Raw genomic sequence first — 21702 nt, forward strand, 5'->3', positions numbered from 1 at the left:
AACTACAAGATACTCATGAGAGAAACTAAAGAAGATACCAAAAAATGGAAATACATTCCATGCTCACGGATAGGAAGAATTAAAATTGTCAATACGGCCATCCTGCCTAAAGTAATCTACAGATTTGATGCAATCCCTATCAAAATACCAATAGCATTCTTCAATGAACTAGAGCAAATAGTTCTCAAATTCATATTGAACCACAAAAGACCATGAAGAGCCAAAGAAATCCTGAAAAAGAAGAATAAAGCTGGGGGCATTATGTTCCCTAACTTCAAAGTCAAAGTAATCAATACAGTTTGGTACGGACACAAGAATAGACCAACAGATCAATAGAACAGAATAGAGGGCCCAGATATAAATCCAACCATATATGGTCAAGGAGCCGTGGACATACAATGGGGAAATTACTGCCTCTTCAACAACTGGTGTTGGCAAAACTGAACAGCTACATGCAAGAGAATGAAACTGAATTATTGTCTAACTCCATACACAAAAGCAAACTCGAAATTGATCAAAGACCTAAATGTAAGTCATGAAACCATAAAACTCTTACAAGACAACATAGGCAAAAATCTATTCAGTATAAACATGAGCAACTTTTTCCTGAACACATCGCTTCGGGCAAGGGAAGCAAAAACAAAAATGAACAAGTGGGACCACATCAAAATAAAAAGCTTCTGTATAGCAAAGGACACCATCAACACAACAAAAAGGCATCCTATGGCATGGGAGAATATATTTGTAAATGACATATTCGACAAGGGGTTAACACCCAAAATATATAAAGAACTCACATGCCCCAACAACCAAAAATAAATAACCCTATTTAAAAATGGGTAGAGGATATGAACAGACTTCTCCAAAGAAGAAATTCAGATAGCCAACAGGCACATTAAAAGGTGCTGCACATCGCTAATTATCAGGGAAATGCAAATTAAAACCACAATGAGATATCACCTCACACCAGTTAGGATGGCCAACATCGAAAAGACTAGCAACAGCAAATTCTGGTGAGGATGCAGAGAAAGGAAAACCCTCTTACACTGCTGATAGGAATGTAAATTAGTTCAGCCATTGTGGAAAGCAATATGGAGGTTCCTCAAAAAACTAAAAATTGAAATACTATTTGACCCAGGAATTCTACCCCTAGGAATTAACCCAAAGAATGCAAGTTCTCAGATTAAAAAAGACATAAGCACCCCTATATTTATTGCAGCACAATTTACAATAGCCAAGATATGGAAACAACCTAAGTGTCCATCATTAGATGAATGGATAAAGATGAGGTGGTACATATGCACAATGGAATACTATTCATCCATAAGAAAGAAACAAATCCTACCATTTCCAACAACATAGATGGAGCTGCTGGATAGTATGCTCAGTGAAATAAGCCAGGTGGAGAAAGACAAGTACCAAGTGATTTCCCTCATTTGTGGAGTACTACAACAACAAAGCAAAACTGAAGGAATTAAACAGCAGTAGACTCACAGACGCCAAGAAGGGACAAGGGGTTACCAAAGGGGTGGGATGGAGGAAGGTGGGTGAAGATGGAGGGAGAGGGTTTTGAGGAGTATTATGATTAGTACACATGATGTGGGGGTGGGTGATCACATGGAAGACAATATAGTACAGAGAAGACAAGTAGTGACTCTGTGGCATCTTACTACACTGATGGGATACTGACTTCAGTGGGTATGGGCAGGACTTGATAATATGGGTGAACATAGTAACCACATTATTTTTCATGTGAAATATCCATAAGGATGTATATCAATGATACCTCAATAACAAAATCATTACATATGTTGATCTCATACCTAACTCCTGAATATAGATTTCTTTATTTTAAAATAAAAGAAAAATACTCTGTTCAGTAAAACAAAAGTCCAAAAACTAAAAACACATTTTACCCTTTTAAGAAAAAAATAATAATAATAATAATACATCTTAGGTGTTCTTTTTTTTTTTTAACTTTTTTGGGGGATAAATAATAATAAAAGCTATTTAAAACTTACAGATAACTTTCCTGCTATTTAAATAGTGATAGATTGAAATTTACCTCAGAGAAAGGTTTTCCCTTTAGGTATGATAAAAGACATACCCAGTACTATTAGGTTCACAAATATAGAGTCAATACACTCTTATGGAATGGAGAGTTTCTAAAGAATATAGATCTAAAGGATTAAAATAATGTCTGGAGGAGGAGCCAAGATGGCAGTGTGAGTAGGACAGTGGGAATCTCCTCCCAAAAACATATATATTTTTGAAAATACAACAAATACAACTAATCCTAAAAGAGAGACCAGAAGACAAAGGACAACAGCCAGACTACATCCACAAGTGCGAGAGCCCAGCGCCTGGTGAAAGGGGTAAGATACAAGCACTGGCCCGGCAGGACCCAAGCGCCACTCACCCCAGCTCCTGGAGGGAGGAGAGGAGTCAGAGCAGGGAGGGAGAGGGAGCCCAGGACTGCTGAACACCCAGCCCTAGCCATCCGCACCAGAGTGCAGACACAGTGGATGCGTGGAGGACTGGAAACTAAGGAAACAGGGCAGCAAGACCTCTGAGCGGGTCCCGAAGCTAATGTCGCTGTGACAAAGAAAAGTGAGTGCTTTTTGAAAGTCTTAAAGGGACAGGGACGCAACAGTTGGATGGAAAGAACCCAGGTCACAGTCCAGAAGCTGGAAATTCCAGGGAAACCCGGGCGCACTAACCCCCAGGGTAACAGCTCTGAGAACCCTCACAGAGGTAAACAGCCAAACAGCCTCCCATCCATTACCCCTCAGGGATGCGGCCATAGCAGAAAAGCAGGCTGTGGCTGGCCACGCCCTTAGCAAGGGAGCTTCCTTCATACCAGCCAGGCAAGACACAAAGACCCAGTCTACACGCAATTGCCCAACACAAGCCACAAGAGGTTGCACTTGTCCCAGTAAAGAAAGACCAGTACCAAGTGTGAAGTGGGGCTTTCCCAGCTGACAGTCAATAGCACATGTCAACATGAAAAGGAAAAAATATTTGATCCAGACAAGACTAACCCAGACAGCTTTGAAAGCTTCTACATCTTCCCCTGAGAAGGAACCTGGGGAGATAGATTTAACCAGTTTTCCTGAAAAAGAATTCAAAACAAAAGTCATAACCATGCTGATGGAATTGCAGAGAAATATGCAAGAACTAAGGAGGGAGAATATAGAAATGAAACAATCTCTGGAAGGACTTCAAAACAGAATGGACGAGATGCAAGAGACCATTAATGGACTAGAAAACAGAGAACAGGAACACAGAGAAGCTGATGCAGAGAGAAATAAAAGGATCTCCAGGACTGAAAGAATTTTAAGACAACTGACTGACCAATCGAAATGGAACAATACCCACATTATTGGGGTACCAGAAGAAGAAGAGAGGGAAAAGGGATAGAAAGGGTCTTTGAAGAAATAATTGCCAAAAACTTCCCCAAACTAGGGGAGGAAATGGTCTCTCAGACCACAGAGGTACACAGAACTCCCATGACAAGGGATCCAAGGAGGGCAACACCAAGACACATAATAATTAAAATGGCAAAGAACAAAGACAAGGGCAAAGTATTAAAGGCAGCCAGAGAGAAAAAAAGGTCACCTACAAAGGAAAACCCATCAGGCTATCATCAGACTAATCAACAGAAACCCTACAGGCCAGAAGAGAATGGCATGATATACTTAATGCAATGAAACAGAAGGGCCTCGAACCAAGATTACTGTATCCAGCACGATTATCATTTAAATATGAAGGAGGGATCAAACAATTCCCAGACAAGCAAAGTTGAGGGAATTTGCCTCCCACAAACCACCTCTACAGGGCATCTTACCGGGACTGCTCTAAATGGGAGCACTCCTAAAAAGAGCACACAACAAAACACTCAACATATGAAGAAGGGAGGAGGATGAATAAGAAGGGAGAGAAATAAAGAATCATCAGACCGTGTTTATAATAGCACAATAAGCATGTAAAGTTAGAGAGTAAGATAGTAAAGAAGCTAACCTTGGACATTTGGTAACCACAAACTTAAAGCCTGCAATGCCAATAAGTACATACCTTTCAATAATCACCATAAATGTAAATGGACTGCATGAATCAATCAAAAGACACAAAGTAATACAATGGATAAAAAAGCAAGACCCATCCATATGCTGCTTACAGGAGATGCACCTCAAACCCAAAGACATGCACAGACTTAAAGTCAAGGGATGGAAAAAATATTTCATGCAAACAACAGAGAGAAAAAAGCAGGTGTTGCAACACTAGTATCAGACAAAATAGACTTCAAAATAAAGAAAGTAACAAGAGATAAAGACGGACATTGCATAATGACAAAGGGCTCAGTCCAACAAGAGGATATAACCATTATAAATATATATGCACCCAATAGAGGAGCACCAACATATGTGAAACAAATACTAACAGAATTAAAGGAGGAAATAGAATGCAATGCATTCATTCTAGGAGACTTCAACACACCACTCACTCCAAAGGACAGATCCACCAGACAGAAAATAAGTAAAGACACAGAGGCACTAAACAACACACTAGAACAGATGGACCTAATAGACATCTACAGAACTCTACATCCAAAAGCAACAGGATACACATTCTTCACAAGGGCACATGGAACATTCTCCAGAATAGACCACATACTAGGCCACAAAAAGAGCCTCAGTAAATTCCAAAAGATTGAAATCCTACCAACCAACTTTTCAGACCACAAAGGCATAAAACTAAAAATAAACTATACAAAGAAAGCAAAAAGGCAGACAAACACATGGAGGCTTAAGAAAATGCCCCTAAATAATCAATGGATCAATGGCCAAATCAAAATGGAGATCCAGTAATACATGGAAACAAACGACAATAACAACACAAAGCCCCAACTTCTGTGGGATACAGCAAAAGCAGTCTTAAGAGGAAAGTATATAGCAATCCAAGCATATTTTAAAAAGTAAGAACAATCCCAAGTGAATGGTCTAATGTCACAATTATCGAAATTGGAAAAAGAAGAACAAATGAGGCCTAAGGTCAGCAGAAGGAGGGACATAATAAAGATCAGAGAAGAAATAAATAAAATTGAGAAGAATAAAACAATAGCAAAAATCAATGAAACCAAGAGCTGGTTCTTCGAGAAAATTAAACAAAGTAGATAAGCCTCTAGCCAGACTTATTATGAGGAAAAGAGAGTCAACACACATCAACAGAATCAGAAACGAGAAAGGAAAAATCACGACGGACACCACAGAAATACAACGAATAATTAGAGAGTACTATGAAAACCTATATGCTAACAAGCTGGGAAACCTAGGAGAAATGGACAACTTCCTAGAAAAATACAACCTTTCAAGACTGACCCAGAAAGAAACAGAAAATCTAAACAGACCAATTACCAGCAACAAAATTGAAGCTGTAATAAAAAAACTACCAAAGAACAAAAACCCCAGGCCAGATGGGTTTACCTCAGAATTTTATCAGACATACAGAGAAGACATAAAACCCTTTCTCCTTAAAGTTTTCCAAAAAATAGCAGAGGAGGGAATACTCCCGAACTCATTCTATGAAGCCAACATCTCCCTAATACCAAAACGAGGCAAAGACCCCACCAAAAAAGAAAACTACAGACCAATATCCCTGATGAACATAGATGCAAAAATACTCAACAAAATATTAGCAAACCGAATTCAAAAGTACATCAAAAGGATCGTACACCATGACCAAGTGGGATTCATCCCAGGGATGCAAGGATGGTACAACATTTGAAAATCCATCAACATCATCCACCACATCAACAAAAAGAAAGATAAAAACCACATGATCATCTCCATAGATGCTGAAAAAGCATTCAGTAAAATTCAACATCCATTCATGATAAAAAATCTCAACAAAATGGGTATAGAGGGCAGGTACCTCAACATAATAAAGGCCATATATGATAAACCCACAGCCAACATCATACTGAACAGTGAAAAGCTGAAAGCTTTTCCTCTGCAATCGGAAACGAGACAGGGATGCCCACTATCCCCACTGTTATTCAACATAGTACTGGAGGTCCTAGCCACAGCAATTAGACAAAACAAAGAAATACAAGGAATCCAGATTGGTAAAGAAGAAGTTAAACTGTCACTATTTGCAGATGACATGATACTGTACATAAAAAACCCTAAAGACTCCACTCCGAAACTACTAGAGCTAATATCAGAATTCAGCAAAGTTGCAGGATACAAAATTAACACACAGAAATCTGTGGCTTTCCTAGACACTAACAATGAACCAATAGAAAGAGAAATCAGGAGAACAACTCCATTCACAATTGCATCAAGAAGAATAAAATACTTAGGAATAAACCTAACCAAGGAAGTGAAAGACCTATACCCTGAAAACTATAAGACACGCTTAAGAGAAATTAAAGAGGTCACTAACAAATGGAAACTCATCCCATGCTCCTGGCTAGGAAGAATTAATATTGTCAAAATGGCCATCCTGCCCAAAGCAATATACAGATTTGATGCAATCCCTATCAAACTACCAACAGCATTCTTCAATGAACTGGAACGAATAGTTCAAAAATTCATATGGAAACACCAAAGACCCCGAATAGCTAAAGCAATCCTGAGAAGGAAGAATAAGTGGGGGGGATCTCACTCCCCAACTTCAAGCTCTACTACAAAGCCACAGTAATCAAGACAATTTGGTGCTGGCACAAGAACAGAGCCACAGACCAATGGAACAGAATAGAGACTCCAAACATTAACCCAAACATATATGGTCAACTAATATTCGATAAAGGGGCCATGGACATACTATGGGAAAATGACAGTCTCTGCAACAGATGGTGCTGGCAAAACTGGACAGCTACATGTAAGAGAATGAACTGGATCACTGTCTAACCCCATACACAAAAGTAAATTCGAAATGGATCAAAGACTTGAGTGTAAGTCACCATACCATAAAACTCTTAGAAAAAACATAGGCAAAAATCTCTTAGACATAAACATGAGTGACCTCTTCTTGAACGTATCTCCCCGGGCAAGGGAAACAAACGCAAAAATGAACAAATGGGACTATATCAAGCTGAAAAGCTTCTGTGCAGCAAAGGACACCATCAATAGAATGAAAAAGTATCCTACAGTATGGGATACATTTATTATTTTATTATTTTTGATGCAACTGTGAATGGAATTGTTTTCCTGCTTTTTCTGCTAATTCATTGTTAGTGTATAGGAGTGTAATGGATTTCTGTGTATTAATTTTTTATCCTGCAACTTTGCTGAATTCCGATATCAGTTCTAGTAGTTTTGGAGTGGATTCTTTAGGGTTTTTTTATGTACACTATCATGTCATCTGCAAACAGGGACAGTTTAACTTCTTCCTTGTCAATCTGGATGCCTTTTATTTCTTTGTGTTGTCTGATTGCTGTGGCTAGGACCTCCAGACCTGTGTTGGATAGAAGTGGGAAGAGTGGGCCTCCTTGTCTTGCTCCAGATCTTAAAGGAAAATCTTTCAGTTTCTCGCTGTTAAGTATAATGTTGGCTGTGGGTTTGTTATATATGGCCTTCATTATGTTGAGGTACTTGCCCTCTATACCCATTTTGTTGAGAGTTTTTATCATGAATGGCATGGTGAATTTTGTCAAATGCTTTTTCAGCATCTATGGAGATGATCATGTTGTTTTTGTCCTTCTTTTTGTTGATGTGGTGGATGATGTTGATGGATTTTTGAATGTTGTACCATCCTTGCATCCCTGGAAAAAATCCTACTTGATCATGATGGATGATCTTTCTGATGTATTTTTGAATTCGGTTTGCTAATATTTTGTTGAGAATTTTTGCATCTATGTTCATCAGGGATATTGGTCTGTAATTTTCCTTTTTGTGGGATCTTTGTCTGATTTTGGTATTAGAGTGATGCTGGCCTCATAGAATGAGTTTGGAAGTATTCCCTCTTCTTCTACTCTTTGGAAAACTTTAAAGAGGATGGGTATTATGCCTTCACTTAATGTTTCATAAAATTTAGCAGTGAAACCATCTGGTTTAGGGGTTTTGTTCTTAGGTAGTTTTTTGATTACCAGTTCAATTTCATTGCCAGTAATTGGTCTGTTCAGATTTTCTGTTTCTTTCTGTGTCAGCCTTGAAAGGTTGTATTTTTCTAGAAAGTTCTCCATTTCTTCTAGGTTTTCCAGTTTGTTAGCATATAATTTTTCATAGTGTTCTCTAATAATTCTTTGTATTTGTGGTGTCTGTAGTGATTTTTCCCTTTTCATTTCTGATTCTGTTTATGTGTGTAGAGTCTCTTTTTTTCTTGATAAGTCTGGCTAGGGATTTATCTATTTTGCTTATTTTCTCAAAGAACCAGCTCTTGCTCTCATTGATTCTTTCCTTTGTTTTATTCTTCTCGATTTTATTTATTTATGCTCTAATATTTATTATGTCTCTCCTCCTACTGACTTTGGGCCTCATTTGTTCTTCTTTTTTCTAGTTTCATTAATTTTGATTTTAGACTGCTTATATGGGATTGTTCTTCTTCCTTGAAGTAGGCCTATATTGCAATATACTTTCCTCTTAACACAACTTTCACTGTGTCCCACAGATGTTCTGGGTTGAATTATTGTTGTCATTTGTCTGCACATATTGCTTGATTTCTGTTTTCATTTTGTCTTTGATCCATTGGTTATTTAGGAGCATGTTGTTAAGCCTCCATGTGTTTGTGGGATCTTTCATTTTCTTTGAGTAATTTATTTCCAGTTTCATACCTTCGTGGTCTGAGAAACTGGTTGGTACAATTTCAATCTTTTGAATTTACAGAGGCTCTTTTTGTGGCCTAGTATATGATCTATTCTTGAAAATGTACCATGTGCAGTTGAGAAGAATGTGTATTCTGCTGCTTGTCAGTGTAGAGTTCTGTAGATGTCTGTTAGGTCCATCTGTTCTAATCTGTTGTTCAGTGCCTCTGTCTCCTTACTTATTTTCTGTCTGGTTGATCTTTCCTTGAGAGTGTGTGGAGTGTTGAAGTCTTCTAGAATGTATGCATTGCATTCTATTTCCCCTTTTAATTCTGTTAGTATTTGTTTCACTTATGTAGGTGCTCCTGTGTTGGGTGCATAGATATTTATAATGGTTATGTCTTCTTGTTGGATTGACCCCTTTATCATTATGTAATGTCCTTCTTTGTTATTGTTACTTTCTTTCTTTTGAGGTCTACTTTGTCTGATACAAGTACTGCAACTCTACTTTTTTCTCCCTCTTAGTTGCATGAAATATCTTTTTCCGTCTCTTCACTTTTAGTCTGTATATGTCTTTGGCTTTAAAGTGAGTCTCTTGTAGGCAGCATATAGATGAATCTTGTTTTTTTATGCATTCAGTAACTCTATGTCTTTATTTGGTGCATTCAGTACATTTACATTTAGGGTGATTTTCGATAGGTATGTACTTATTGCCATTGAAGGCTTTAGATTCATGGTTACCAGAAGTTCAAGGTTAACTTCCTTACTATCTGAGTGTCTAACTTAACTCCCTTAATATGCTAGTACAAACACAATCTAAAGGTTCTTTTTTTCTCCTCCTTTTTATTCCTTCTCCATTTTTTTATATATTAGGTATCATAAGCTGTACTCTTTCTCTATCCCTTGATTGACTTTGGGGATAGTTAATTTAATTTTGTATTTGCTTAGTTATTAACTGTTCTACTTTCTTTACTGTGCTTTTCTTACCTCTGGTTACAGCTATTTGACCTTAGGAACACTTCCGTTTATACCAGTCCCTCCAAAATACACTGTAGAGATGGTTTGTGGGAGGTAAAGTCTCTTAGCTTTAGCTTATCTGGAAATTGTTTACTCCCTCCTTCAAATTTAAATGATAATCTTGCTGGATAAAGTATTCTCAGTTCAAGGTCCGTCTGTTTCATTGCATTAAATACATCATGCCCCTCCCTTCTGGCCTGTAAAGTTTCTTCTGAGAAGTCTGATGATAGCCTGATGGGCTTTCTTTTGTATGTGATCTTCTTTCTCTCTCTGGCTGCTTTTAGTAGTCTGCCCTTATCCTTCATCTTTGCCATTTTAATTATCTTGGGTCCCTTGTGTTGGGAGATCTGTGCACCTCTGTGGCCTGAGTGACTATCTCCTTCCCCAGACTGGGAAAGTTTAAAGCAATTACTTCCTTAAAAACACTTTCTATCCCTTTTTCTCTCTCTTCTTCTTCTGGTACCCCTATAATACAAATATTGTTCCATTTGGATTGGTCACACAGTTCTCTCAATATTCTTTCATTCTTAGAGATCCTTTTTTCTCTCTGTGCCTCAGCTTCTTTGGATTCCTCTTCTCTAATTTCTATTTCATTTATCGTCTCCTCCACCATATCTATTCTGCTTTTAATACCCTCCATTGTGCTCTTCAATGAGTTGATCTCCAACCAGAATTCATTCCTGAGTTCTTGAATATTTTTCTGTATCTCAATGAACATGTTAATGATTTTTATTTTGAAATCCCTTTCAGGAAGATTCATGAGGTCAATTTCATTTATATCTTTCTCAGGTGTTGTATTCATAATTTTACTTTGAACCAGGTTCCTTTAGCATTTCATATTTGTATATGATGCCCTCTGGTGCTCACAAGCTCTACTCTCTGGTGCTGCTCAGCACCTGAAGCAATGTCAGGGGTGTCGCAGAGGAGCAGTATTGGTGCCTGGGGAGAGGAAAGAGGTGTTTCCTGCTTCCCTGCTGCTATGCCTGCCTCCATTGCCAGAACTAGTGGGCCAAGCACACATATATAGGCCTCTATGCTTTGCGTTTGTAGTTGCTGTAGACAGAGCTTACCTCTGGCTGTCTAATGGCAGGGTAGGGTTTGCTGGTTTGTGAGCTAGGTGGGGCTGGCTGGGAGAAAGGTGCAGTAGGCTGCAGATCACAAAGGGAGCCTTTCACGTTGTGTAGCCAGCCAGGGAGCTGGATCGCCTGAAGATCATGAATGTTCCTGACCTGCTGGGCAGAGTGCACCCAGACAATTTTGTCTACCTGTCCTTTCTCCTGAGCAGTAAGCTCTGTGCAATCCTTGCCCCTTTAGCAGCCTCTTGCTGGTAGGAAGTCTCTCAGACTGCCCACCTTTCTTTTGTCCCAGAGCAGCTGGATATGAATCCCTGCTTTCCACAAGCAGCTGGAATCTCAGTCTCTCCAGGTATTCTGCCTATCTTAGCTTTCCAATCCCCTAATCATGAGAATACCATGAAAGTAACATGAAATATAGGTTTGTGCTCCCAGAGCAGATCTATGGAGTTAGGTATTCAGTAGTCCCAGACCTCCACTCCCTCCCCCCCTCTGTTTCTCTTCCTCCTGCCACTGAGCTGAGTTGGGGGAAGGGCACCGGACCACAGCTTTGGTATGTTACCCAGTTCTGTGAGGTTTATTCTTTCCTCCAGGTGTATGCAGTTTGGTGCAGCCCTCTTTCCTGATTGTCTTTCATGATTAGTTGTATTAATTATATTTTCATATTATATGTGGTCTTAGGAGGAGCCTCTGTCTGACCTCTCACACTGCCGTCTTTAATCCTGTGTCCCATAACAAAGTAGGGATGCTGGAAGGAGAGACCTAGAGTATAGGAATAGGAAGAACTAGTCTCTCTCTTCTACACCCAAACTTCTATTATTGCAATATAGATAGCCATCCAAAGAAAATAGATAAATAATTGAGGCTGTTCTGGAAACACTATCATAAATTTAAAAATATATTTAATGTCTAATAATCTAGCATGGTAAATTATGATAAAAATCACAATATTACTGAAAAGTGTTTTAGAGAAACTGTCTACACAATGGCATGGGAGCCAATTTTTTACTGATGAGTACTATTTCACTTTCCTAAACTTTAAACATTTATCAGCTTTAAAACTCCAAAGACCACTGATTATTTTCTGGAAATAAAAATAAAACCAGCAAAGCCAGTATTTCTAAGCTCCTACTTAGTATTTCAGTGTGACATCATGATCATCCTTAAAATGCACAACAGAACACTAACTTGATAATCAGCCTTTATTTTTTAACTCCTCTGCACTTATGACTTCAGTGAGCCTGGTACTTTTCCACTGATAGCTCACTGAACTTTGAAAATAATAATACGACTGAGGACAAACACTGCAGCTATGCCCTTAAGGTATTTCATAGTCCACATAATAATGAGCAATCAGGAAAAGAGAGTCTATCACCCAGAGAACAATGGTTTTCAAAATGCTAACCCTTCATTGTGGAGCCACCAGACCCATGCCATGTTGACTGCTTGTTTTTGGATATCAACAGTGACCTCATTGTTGTGCAGCCTTCCTGTCATTAGTTAATTAATATTCACACCACCTATCTTGAATTTGTAGAAATAATCCCTCAAACATTTGGCAGGCTTCCAGCTGAATCTCTAATGTGAATGGTTTGGCTTAAGAGTCAATGAAAGTTGATTTTATGTTATACAACCAGCTCATGCATGTCAAGTCATTTCAGTGGCACATTGTTAAAATATACGGACTTGGTGATTCATTTTTTTAAAGCTCTGCGGCTGACACGCCCTCACTTGAACAAAGTTCCTTTTCAGATCGTGAGGCCTTTCCACTAATCCTTGAAGTTGCATCTTTCTTCTTTGGTCTACATTACCTGGAGTACCAATTGCAAGCAAAAAGGAATTCACTTTAGCAAACCTTGTGACTTCTCTGAATCCACAGAGCCTTCCAGAAATAAAGGCTTTGTGCCAGCTCATTATTATCCTAGCCATGTGAATTCTCCATTGAGCAATTAGGAAATAAAGAATTTTACTATCTTAGGGAAAAGAGGAATGCAGTGAAATGTTCCACGAAAGAAAGAAAATGAAAGTCACAACTTTATGAAATTTTAGGATAGCCAATGAGAAAATTCTGTATTCACTGAAGATATATAAGATAGTCATGGAATTGAACCAGAAATAAACCTAAAAACTTATTTTTCCTCTCCATTCTCTTCTTGCTTTCAGCTGCATTATTCACAGCCATTTGCTTTACCCTTGAAGATAAAGGGTTATGCTTTCTGCTTAGGAGCTATTGTTCAACGCTTAATCTGATAGAAGCCACTAAGGCTTTTTCCTGTTGCATCATTCTGCACTGGGCTGAATTCTGTATAGGGTATTTTGAAATCAGGGAAGACACTGAGACAGAGAAAACAAATAAAAGTTTTAAAAGGCTGAAGTCAGTTGAGCAAAAACATAGTTACCAGCTCAAAAAATATTTGGTCTAAATTTAAGATGGCATCTTTCTTGATTTTACATTTAATTATAAGCATACATACTTATCAAAAATTCCCCCAATCAGTCTTTATTTTGTCCTTCTAATTATTGGACAAATCAACATTTGTTGATTTTGTGCTGTTTAAAAATTGCTTTGTGTGTTAGTCTTAAAATTGTGTGTTAGTGTGTAAAATTTTTAGTGTAAGGGCAGGAACAATGTTAAACTAGCTCATCACTTTCTTACACACATATACACATGATCATACACAGACATAAACACACCCATTATCCACCTTGATAATGCTTGAACCCACATCCTCAAAAATTATTTACAAATGACAGAGGTCAAATGGTAGCTCTCTGTACCTCAAACTGCCCAAAAACTGGTTAGAGAAACTCTGATTGGTGAGGGAATATTTAATCTGTCAAAGTACAAGCAGTTAAAACTAGAAAACCTATTTGGACAACTCTAATAAGGTAGATAACTGACTCACTTTATCATTGCTCTGGCTTATTTTCTGGAAACGGCCAAAAAATTACTACACTAATTAGAATAAGGAATATAAAAACAGGAGGAAAACTGATAAATCCCTTCAAACATGCATGCAAACTAAAAGGGGTTGGGCCTCATCAGGGCCATCCTTTCTCTCCACCTTGCCAGTCTCAGCCCCTCAAATGCAAATTCCATTTTCAAAACCAGGTTCATTTACTGTCAGGTTTCTAGAGAGAGAGTCATCTTCCATCTGTATGTTTTCCACACATCATCTCTTGAGTCTCTGATCCCTCTTATGAGAGCTGCCCTACGTCTTCTCTATCTCCATCACAAATTTATTATTTCAGCTTCTCTACCCTTCTCCTTCAAGAACGTTAAGCCAAATAAGAAGAAAACTCATCTGACATACAAACAAAACAAAATATATACACTAAAAAAAAAAACCCCACACATCACAAGATTTTACACATCACAGTCATGGAATAACAAGTGGCTAAAGACCTGAATGTATTCATTCCTTGGGTGATCATATATCCAAATTTACCTAAAATGGTCCCAGTTATTTGTCCTGGCATAATTTTCCAGAACACTATCCATCACTTTCAAAATCATTCCAATTTGAACAACAAATTATATGTTCTCCATTCTTATCATAAAGGGAATTCCTGGAATTCTTTCTGAAATATGTGCTGCACTATGAGAGAGATTTATTTCAGGACTCCAAGTTTAGATACTTTTTCTCCCTAGATATATATGAAAACTGTAGGAATAATGATAATCTATTAAAATATAAAAATACTAGAATTTCAGAGCATCTTGTTGAACTTAGAGAAGAATTAGCAAGCAGAATAAATACCAAATGTGGTATATTCCATCTTAAATATTTAAATTCCAACACAGGCCATTATATTATGTATAGTTCCCCAATTGCAATTTGACAGACCAAGCCTCATCTTTTACTCGAGTACTATATTCAGTTTTTATTTGCCCTTTAGCATCTGGAATGTTCCCTACCAGAGCTAGCTCCAATTCAATATTCAGTTAAATTGCCCAGGGCAGATGTAAATGACCAATTGATCCTTTAAGTCCAAACTTCACAAGAGGGTTCTACAAATAATGAACACCTTGCTAAGAACTTTAATAATGGTTTTTCTTTGGAAAAATGTAGTATAATCCCAACAGAGTATTCAATTGTTTAAATAATAGATAATAAAGTAACAAATTATTTATGTATAGTAAATAATTCTTGGAAAATGAATGAATAAGCTAATGAATGCACAGAGTCAATTCCTTTTAATACCACCCCACCCCAAATATTATTTCAAATTAATAAGATGCACTGTCTTTATGACAGTAAAATAACATAGAAAATGTAGAGGATTGAAGTATTATCCATCTCAACTTTTCTACTTTGAAACTTGTGTCTACAACAGAAAAATCAATTTGAAATTATAATTGAAAAACACAGGTGCAGATATATTCTTGCCACCTTTTTCAAATCCTAAGGAAAATCACTCATTACACATCCTGTCTTTAGAATAATTTAAACTTGCTGCTAAGAAAAACACCAACAAAACAAACTATTCATAGAAAACTGAGATGCATTATTAAAAGGACTGAAATAGCTGTTTTCTTTAGGGTATTTTACTAAAATATCAGTGTAAATATTCACAGTCCTAAATGGGTATGTTTTAGTGGCTATAGCTACTGCCAAAGAGTAACCTTGAAACAGAGGAATCTTGGGAAACCCCAAATGCATCCAAACAAGACTTTCATAGTAACAGAACATGGTGATAGCCTCCGCCTGGTCCTTGCTCCACAAACATGTCTAATCCAAAATTTAAGATTCTATAGATAAAGAGTAGGGAGTGAGTCTCTAATGCAGCTCAGGGTTCAGCTGGCATTAGTTGGATCAGATCAACAATCTCCAGACCTGATGCAAGACATACCTGCTAGATGGACACAGATCCTTGAGGTAAACTCAACTTCAGAGCACAAGAAATAGCTGGGCCAGAGAGGCAAGCCTGTCCATGATCTGCAGGAAGAATAGGAATAAACAGTAAGCATTGTTTCATTATAAAAAATAATGAATGTGGATAAAATGAGAGTTCCTGTGGCCAGGATTCTCACCTGGCCCTGGTTGACTAGCTCACTGCACATCTATGGGCAATACATGGCTGTTGACTCTATATAAAGAGCTCCGCCCAGTGCTCTGAGTGTGACACCGTGGCATGGCTGCAAGGCTGCAGGAAAGCAGAGCAGAGGCTGGAGTAGAGGCAGAACCGAGGACAAAGGCCCAGAGGACGGCTGTGTAGGATGGCTGTGCAGGCAGAGAGGCCTAGAGGACAGCTGCGCAGACAAGAGAGGACCAGAGAATGGCTGTGCAAACAGAGGGGCCCAGAGGCAGAGAATGGCTTGCTGCATGCAGACTTGCTCTGACTGAACAGGATTTTAGTGACTGACCTGCCACCTGGAAATAAAGTTGGGTATAACCCTTTCAACCCAAGAACGTTTTGCTGTCAATTTCTTTGGTCACATTGAATCCATAGCGAACTTGCCCAGGGCTGAAACCCATTGGCAAGACATGAATTTATTAATTCATTAACAAATATGTATTGAGTATCCACAATGTGTCAGGCACTGTACTTGGTATAACCGTGAGTGAAGCAGACATCATGTTCTAATGGAACTTGACAGGAGAGGAGACAGGCATTAATTACATAATCCTACCAATGTATGTATAAACTTGAAATGAGATAGAGGCTCTGAAGAAAAAGGACACAGTTAAATGAGAATCTATGACAAAAATTCTTGGCCCAGACAAGGGGGCAGGAAGTGGAGTAATTGAAGTCTGATCAATCAGATCTGGAGGATCATGAGAAGGTAACTAAGCACATATTTGGGATTGAGGGGATGTTGGCAGGAGTCACATTACAGCTAGAGGAAACAACATGTGCAAAGATCCTGTGGCAGGGGTGAGCATGACACACTCACAAAGCGAACATGTGGCTGGAATACAGAAAGTGAGGGGAAGTGTAGAAAGCCTGCAGAGAGAAGCAGATGTCAGGAGATGTGAAGAATGTGGTCTTTCCCAGAAAATGGAGCTGCACCCCAGAGCTATTAATGCTTTTGGGATATGAAAAGATGGCCTTCCTGGAAGGCACAAATTTCAGTTCCTGTAGCCTAGCTGGCAATTTAATCACAACCTAGACTATTATTTATATGAAGAAATGAGAAACAAATTATGAATAACTTTATGGCTATTTATCTATTTATTTTTATTTTTATTTGTTTTATTTTGGTATCATTAATCTACAATTACATGAAGAACATTATGTTTACTAGGCTAACCCGTCAGCAAGTCCCCCCCACACACCCCACTAGAGTCACTGTCTATCAGTGTAGTAAGATGCTTCAGAATCCCTACTTGTCTTCTCTGTGCTGTACAGCCCTCCCCGTGCCCACACACAGACACTACACATGCTAATCATAATGCCCCCTCTCTTTTTCACCACCCTTATCCCTCCCTTCCCACCCATCCTCCTCAGTCCCTTACCCTTTGGTAGCTGTTAGTCCATTCTTGGGTTCTTTGAGCCTGCTGCTGTTTTGTTCCTTCAGTTTTTCATTGTTCTTATACTCCACATATGAATGAAATCATATGGTACTTGCCTTTCTCCACCTGGCTTATTTCACTGAGCATAATACTCTCTAGCTCCATCCATGTTGTTGCAAATGGTAGGATTTGTTTTCTTCTTTTGGCTGAATAATATTCCATTGTGTATATGTACCACATCTTCTTTATCCATTCAGCTACTGATGGACACTTAGTTTGCTTCCATTTCTTGGCTGTTGTAAATAGTGCAGCAATAAACATAGGGGTGCATCTGTCTTTTTCAAACTGTGCTGCTGCATTCTTAGGGTAAATTCCTAGAAGTGGAATTCCTGGGTCAAATGGAATTTCTATTTTGAGCACTTTGAGGAATCTCCATACTCCTTTCCACAATGGTTGAACTAATTTATGTTCTCACCATCAGTGTAGGAGGGTTCCCCTTTCTCCGCAACCTTGCCAATATTTGTTGTCATTTGTCTTTTGGATGGTGGTGATCCTTACTGGTGTAAGGTGATATCTCGTTGTGGTTTTAATTTGCATTTTTCTGATGATTAGCGATGTGGAGCATCTTTTCATGTGTCTGTTGGCCATCTGAATTTCTTCGTTAGAGAACTGTCTATTCACCTCGTCTGCCCATTTTTTAATTGGATTATTTGCTTTCTGTTTGTTGAGCTGTGTGAGTTCTTTATATATTTTGGATGTCAGCCCTTTATCAGATCTGTCATTTATGAATATATTCTCCCATACTGTAGGATACCTTTTTGTTCTATTGATGGTGTCCTTTGCTGTACAGAAGCTTTTCAGCTTGATGTAGTCCCATTTGTTCATTTTTGCTTTTGTTTCCCTTGCCCGGGGAGATGTTCATGAAGAAGTCGCTCATGTTTATGTCCAAGAGATTTTTGCCTATGATTTTTTCTAAGAGTTTTATGGTATCATGACTTACATTCAAGTCTTTGATCCATTTCGAATTTACTTTTGTGTATGGGGTTAGACAGTGATCCAGTTTCATTCTCTTACATGTAGCTGTCCAGTTTTGCCAGCACCATCTGTTGAAGAGATTGTCATTTCCCCATAGTACGTCCATGGCTCCTTTATCGTATATTAATTGATGATATATGTTTGGGTTAATGTTTGGAGTCTCTATTCTGTTACACTGATCTGTGGTTCTCTTCTTGTGTTAGTACCAAACTGTCTTGATTACTGTGGCTTTGTAGTAGAACTTGAAGTTGGGGAGTGAGATCCTCCCCACTTTATTCTTCCTTCTCAGCATTGCTTTGGCTATTCGGGGTCTTTGGTGGTTCCATATAAATTTTAGAACTATTTGTTCAAGTTCATTGAAGAATGCTGTTGGTAATTTGATAGGGATTGCATCGAATCTGTATATTACTTTGGGCAGGATGGCTATTTTGACGATATTAATTCTTCCTAGCCAGGAGCATGGGATGAGTTTCCATTTGTTAGTGTCCTCTTTAATTTCTCTAAAGAGTGTCTTATAGTTTTCAGGGTATAGGTCTTTCACTTCCTTGGTTAAGTTTATTCCTAGGTATTTTATTCTTTTTGATGCTATTGTGAATGGAATTGTTTTCCTGATTTCTCTTTCTGTTAGTTCATTGTTAGTGTATAGGAAAGCCACAGATTTCTGTGTGTTAATTTCGTATCCTGTAACTGCTGAATTCTGATATTAGTTCTTGTAGTTTTGGTGTGGAGTCTTTAGGGTTTTTTTGTACAATATCATGTCATCTGCAGATAGTGACAGTTTAACTTCTTCTTTACCAATCTGGATTCCTGGTATTTCTTTGTTTTGTCTAATTGCTTTGGATAGGACCTTCAGTACTATATTGAATAACAGTGGGGAGAGTGAGCATCCCTGCCTTGTTCCCAATCTCAGAGGAAAAGCTTTCAGCTTCTCGCTGTTCAGTATGATGTTGGCTGTGAGTTTATCATATATGGCCTTTATTATGTTGTGGTTCTTGTCCTCTGTACCCATTATGTTGAGAGTTTTTATCATGAATGGATGTTGAATTTCGTCGAATGCTTTTTCAGCATCTATGGAGATGATCATGTGGTTTTTGTTCTTCTTTTTGTTTATATGGTGATGTTGTTGGATTTTTCGAATGTTGTACCATCCTTGCATTCCTGGGATGAATCCTACTTGGTCATGGTGTATGATCCTCTTGATGTATTTTTGAATTCAGTTTGCTAATATTTTGTTGAGTATTTTTGCATCTACATTCATCAGGGATATTGGTTGGCAGTTTTCTTTTTTGGTGGGGTCTTTGCCTTCTTTTGGTCTTACGGTAATGTTGGCTTCATAAAATGAGTTTGGGAGTATTCCCTCCTCTTCTATTTTTTGGAAAACATTAAGGAGAATTGGTATTACATCTTCTCTTTATGTCTGATAAAATTCCGAGGTAAATCCATCTGGACCGGGTGTTTTGTTCTTGGGTAGTTTTTTGATTACTGCTTCGATTTCGTTGCTGGTAATTGGTTTGTTTAGGTTTTCTGTTTATTCCTTGGTCAGTCTTGGAAGGTTGTATTTTTCTAGGAAGTTGTCCATTTCTTCTAAGTTTTCTAGCTTCTTAGCATACAGGTTTTCATAGTATTCTGTAATGATTCTTTGTATTTCTGTGGGGTCCGTTGTGATTTTTCCTTTCTTGTTTCTGATTCTGTTGATGTGTATTGATTCTCTTTTTCTCTTAATAAGTCTGGCTGGAGGCTTATCTATTTTGTGTATTTTCTCAAAGAACCAGCTCTTGGTTTCATTGATTTTTTGCTATTGTTTTATTCTTCTCAGTTTTATTTATTTATTCTCTAGTCTTTATTATGTCCCTCCTTCTGCTGACCTTAGACCTCATTTGTTCTTATTTTTCCAATTTTGATAATTCCCATTTTAGACTATTCATTTGGGATTGTTCGTCCTTCTTTATATATACCTGAATTGCTACTTTCCTATTAAGACTGCTTTCGCTGCATCCGACAGAAGTTGGGGCTTTGTGTTATTGTTGTCATTTGTTTCCATATATTGCTTAATCTCTATTTTAATTTGGTTCTTGATACATTAATTATTTAGAAGCATGTTATTAAGCCTCCATGTGTTTGTGGGCCTTTTTGCTTTCTTGGTACAATTTATTTCTAGTTTTATGCCTTTGTTGTCTGAAAAGTTGGTTGGTAGGAATTTAATCTTTTTTAATTTATTGAGAATCTTTTTTAATTTATTGAGGTTCTTTTTGTGGCCTAGTATGCGGTCTATTCTGGAGAATGTTCCATGTACACTTTAGAAGAATGTGTATTTTGTTGCTTTTGGATGTAGAGTTCTGTAGATGTCTATTAGGTCCATCTGTTCTAGTGTGTTGTTCAGTGCCTCTGTGTCCTTACTTATTTTCTGTCTGGTGGATCTGGCCTTTGGAGTGAGTGGTGTGTTAAAGTCTCCCAAAATGAATGCATTGCATTCTATTCCTCCTTTAATTCTGTTTGTATTTGTTTCACATGTGCTTGTGCTCCTGTATTGGGTGTGTATATATATATAAAGGTTATATTCTCTTGTTGGACAGATCCCTTTATCATAGTGTATTTTCCTTCTTTATCTCTTGTTACTTTCTTTATTTTGAAGTCTATTTTGTCTGATTCTAGTACTGCAACACCTCCTTTTTACTCCCTGTTGTTTGCATGAAATATCTTTTTCCATCCCTTGACTTTTAGTCTGTGCATGTCTTTGGGTTTGAGGTGAGTCTCTTGTAAGCCGCATATAGATGGTCTTGCTTTTTTATCCATTCCATTACTCTGTGTCTTTTGATTGGTGCATTCAGTCCATTTACATTTAGGGTGATTATTGAAAGATATGTACTTATTGCCACTGCACGCTTTCGGTTCATGGTTACCAAAGTTTCAAGGTTAGCTTCTTTACTATCTTACTGTCTAACTTAACACTCTTAATGAGCTATTATAAACACTGTCTGGTGATTCTTTATTTCTCTCCCTTCTTATTCCTCCTCTACATTCTTCATATGTTGGGTGTTTTGTTCTGTGCTCTTTTGTGTTTCCTTTAACTGCTTTTGTGGCTGGTTGATTTTATGTTCTGTCTTCTGTTAGTATTTGTTTGGTCTTCTTTCTTTACTGTGATTTTATTTTCTCTGGTGACATGTATTTAGCCTTAGGAGTGCTCCCCTCTAGAGCAGTCCCTCTAAAATTCCCTGTAGAGGTGGTTTGTGGGAGGCAAATTCCCTCAACTTTTGCTTGTCTGGGAATTGTTTAATCCCTCCTTCATATTTAAATGATAATTGTGCTGGATACAGTATTCTTGGTTCAAGGCCCTTCTGTTTCATTGCATTAAATATATCATGCCATTCACTTCTGG

The 21702-nt window shown here is 38.0% G+C and overlaps 1 long non-coding RNA gene across 4 annotated transcripts in view; it reads right to left on the reverse strand.

The window, feature by feature from the left end:
- The window catches only part of LOC118932334 (uncharacterized), a 925389-nt gene that overhangs the window by 597106 nt on the left and 306581 nt on the right, over positions 1-21702 (reverse strand). For 3 of the 4 annotated variants that reach the window (XR_008994103.1, XR_008994106.1, XR_008994107.1), the window contains exon 5: positions 15688-15773. The exons of the other annotated variant lie outside the window; for it this stretch is intronic. This is a non-coding gene — a long non-coding RNA (uncharacterized LOC118932334). The remainder of the gene's footprint in view (positions 1-15687; positions 15774-21702) is intronic. 4 annotated transcript variants of the gene reach the window in all.

Source organism: Manis pentadactyla, chromosome 2 (assembly GCF_030020395.1).
Source record: "Manis pentadactyla isolate mManPen7 chromosome 2, mManPen7.hap1, whole genome shotgun sequence".
Classification (NCBI taxonomy): Eukaryota; Metazoa; Chordata; class Mammalia; order Pholidota; family Manidae; genus Manis; species Manis pentadactyla.